This window comes from Loxodonta africana, chromosome 8, assembly GCF_030014295.1.
Source record: "Loxodonta africana isolate mLoxAfr1 chromosome 8, mLoxAfr1.hap2, whole genome shotgun sequence".
NCBI classification, from domain to species: Eukaryota; Metazoa; Chordata; class Mammalia; order Proboscidea; family Elephantidae; genus Loxodonta; species Loxodonta africana.
In genome coordinates, this window is record NC_087349.1 from 8,468,327 (window position 1) to 8,472,517 (window position 4,191).

Below are 4,191 nucleotides of genomic sequence, written 5' to 3' on the forward strand. Positions count from 1 at the left end.
TAAGACAAGAAAAAATAAATAAAGGGCATCCAAATTGGCAATGAAGAAGTTAAACTGTCCCTATTTGCATATGATATGATAGTTTACATAGAAAACCCAAAAGACTGCACCAGAAAACTACTGGAACTAATAGAAAGATTCCACAGAGTAGAGGATACAAGATAAATATACAAAAATCAGTTGGATTCCTATACACCAATAAAGAGAAAGATGAAAAGGAAATCAGGAAAACAACATCATTTATAATAGTCCCTAAAAAAATAAAATACTTGGAAATAAATATAACCAGGGATGTAAAAGACCTGTACAAAAAAAATACAAAACACTACTGCAAGAAACCAAAAGAGATCTGCATAAATGGAAAAACATATCATGCTCATGGATAGGTAGACTCCACATTGTGAAAATGACAATTCTACCCAAGTGATTTAGAAATATAATGCAATCCCTATCCAAATACCAAGAACATTCTTTAAAGAGATGGAAAACTTATCATTAACTTTATATGGAAAGGGAAGAAGCCCCAGATAAGTAAAACACTATTGAAGAAGAATAAAACAGGACGACTTGCACCTCCTGACCTCAGAACCTAATATATAGCTACAGTAGTCAAAACAGCCTCGTACTGGTACAATGACAAATACATTGACCAATGGAACAGAATTGAGAACCCAGATGTAAATCCATCCACCTACGGTCATCTGTTCTTCAACAAGGGCCCAAAGTCTATCGAATGGGGAAAAGACAGTCTTATTAACAAATGGTGCTGGCAAAACTGATGTCCCTCTGCAAAAAAAAAAAAAATGAAACAGGACTCATACCTCACACAATATTCAAAAACTAACTCAAAATGGATCAAAGACTTAAATAGAAAGCCAAAAACTATGAAGTTCATAGAAGAAAAAATAGGATCAATGCTAGAGGCCGTAATACACAGCATTAACAGGATATAAACCACAACCATCAACACACAAGCTCCAGAGGCTAAGCTAGATAACTGGGATCTTCTAAAAAATTAAACACTTATGCTCATCGAAAGACTTCACCAAAAGAGTAAAAACAGAATATATAGACAGGGGAAAAAAAATTGGCTATTACGAATCAGATAAAGGTCTAATCTCTAAAATCTACAAGAAAATCTAACACCTCTACAAGAAAAAGACAAATAATCCAATTAAAAAATGGGCAAAAGAAATGAACAGACACTTCACCAAAGAAGACATTCCAGTGGCCAACAGACACATAAGGAAGTGCTCACGATCTGTAGCCATTAGAGTAATGAAAAAACCACAATGAGATACCATCTCACCCCAGCATTACTGGCACAAATCAATAAAACAGGAAATAAATGTTGGAGAGGCAGCCAGGAGATCAGAACTCCTATGCACTGCTGGTGGGAATGCAAAATGATATAACCATTTTGGAAGACGATATGGACCTTCCTTAGAGAGCTAGAAATAGAAATACCATATGATCCAGCAATCCCACTCCTAGGAATATATCCTAGAGAAATGAGTCGTCACACAAATAGACATACACACACCTATGCTCATTGCAGCATTGTTCACAATAGCAAAAAGATAGAAACAACCTACATGCCCTTCAACAAATGAATGGATAAACAAACTGTGGTACCTACACAAAATGGATTATTACCCAACGATAAAGAACAATGATAATCTGTGAAGAATCTCATAACATGGATGAAACTGGAGGACATTATGCTGAGTGAAATAAATCAATCACAAAAGGACAAATATTGTATGAGACCACTACTGTAAAAACTTACAAAAAGAAACAATCTTTGATGGTTACCAGGGAGGGGAGGGATGGGGATGGAAAAACATTTCATAGAAGCCAGCACAACCTGTACAAGGCAAGGTTATGAAGCTACATGGAAACATCCAAACTCTCTGAGGGACTGAATTGCTGGGCTGAGGGCTGTGGGGACCAAGGTCACGGGGAACATCTAGCTCAATTGGCATAACGTAGTTTATAAAGAAAATGTTCTACTTTCTACTTTGGTGAGTAGGATCTGGGGTCTTAAAAGCCTGTGGGCGGCCATCTAAGATACTGCACTGGTCTCACCCCTTCAGGAGCAAGGAAGAATGAAGAAAACTAAAGATACGAGGGAAAGATTAATCCAAAGGACTAATGGACCACATCTACCACAGCCTCCACCAGACTGATGCCAGAACAATTAAATGGTGCCCAGCTACCACCACTGACTGCTCTGACAGGAATCACAGTAGAGGGTCCCAGATAGAGCTGGAGAAAAACACAGAACAAAATTCTAACTCAAAAAGAAAGACCAGACTTGCTGGCCTGACAGAGGCTGGAGAAATCCTGAGAGTATGGCCCCGGAACATCCTTTCAGCTCAGTAATGTGGTCACTACTGTGATGCACACTTCAGCCAAAGATGGAACAGGCCCACGGAACAAAACGAGACTAGAGAGGCACACTAGCCCAGGAGCAGGGACTGGAAGGCAGGAGGAAATAGGAAAGCTGGCAATAGAGAACCCAGGGTTGAGAAGGGGGAGTGTTGACATGTTGTGGAGTTGTTAACCAATGTCATAGAACAAAGTGTGTACTACCTGTTTGGTGAGAAACTAGTTTGTTCTGTAAACCTTCATCTAAAGTACACCTGAAAAAAAAAAAAAGTAATGTGCTCAAAAAAAAAGAAACCAAAAGACGCATTGCACTGGGCAAATCTGCTGCAAAAGACCTCTTAAAAGTGTTAAAAAGCAAAGATGTCACTTTGAGGACTAAGGTGCACCTGACTCAAGCCATGGTGTTTTCAATTTCTTCATAGGCATGAGAAAGCCTGATAGTGAATATGGAAGAACAAAGAAGAATTGACACATTTGAATTGTGGTATTGGTGAAGAATATTGAACATGACACGGACTGCCAGAAGAATGAACAGATCTGTCTTGGAAGAAGTACAGCCAGACTGCTCCTTAGAAGCAAAGATGGTGAGACTTTGTCTCACCTACTTTGTACATACTATCAGGAGGGACCAGTTCCTGGAGAAGGACACCATGCTTGGTAAAGCGAAGCGTCAGTGAAAATGGGGAAGACCCTCTATGAGATGTGTTGACACAGAGGCTACGACAATGGGCTCAAACGTAGCAATGCTTGTGAGGAAGGTGCAGGACTGGGCAGTGTTTCGTTTGTTGTACATAGGGATTCTATGAGATGAAACCATAAGGAAAGCACCTAACAACAACAACAAAAGACATTTTATGGAGCCCTGATAGCACAGTTGTTAAGAGCTTGGCACTAACCAAAAGGTTTTTGCTTGTTTGTTTTTGGTATAAATTTTATATTATTGTGGTGGTGTTGTTGTTGTTAGGTGCCTTTGAGTCATTTCCGACTCATAGTGACCCTGTGCACAACAGAATGAAACGCTACCTGGTCATGCGCCATCCTTACAGCTGTTGTTATGCTTGAGCTCATTGTTTGTTCTTTTGGCAGTCCATGGTATATTCATTATTCTGCGCCAACACCACGATTCAAAGGCATCAATTCTTTTTCGGTCTTCCTTTTTCATCGTCCAGCTTTCACATGCATATGATGCAATTTAAAATACCATGGCTTGGGTCAGGCACACCTTAGTCTTCAAGGTGACATCTTTGCTTTTCAACACTTTAAAAAGGTCCTTTGCAGCACATTTACCCAATGCAATGGGTCCTTTGATTTCTTAACTGCTGCTTCTATGGCTGTTGATTGTGGATCCAAGTAAAATGAAATCCTTGACAACTTCAGTCTTTTCTCCATTTATCATGATGTTGCTCATGGGTCCAGTTGTGAAGATTGTTTTCTTTATGTTGAGGTGCAATCAATAATGAAGGCTGTGCTCTTTGATCTTCATCAGTAAGTTCTTCAAGTCTTTTTCACTTTCAGCAAGGAAGGTTCAGTAATCTGCGTAATGCATGTTGTTAACGAGTCTTCCTCCAACGCTGATGCCTCATTCTTCTACGTACAGTCCAGCTTCTCAGATTATTTGCTCAGCATACAGACTGAATAGGCATAGTGAAAGGATACAACCTTGACGCACACCTTTCCTGACTTTAAACCAATCAGTATTCCCTTGTTCCATCCAAACAACTGCTCTTGATCTATGTACAGGTTCCTCATGTGCACAATTAAGTATTCTGGAATTCCCATTCTTTGCAATGTTACCCGTAA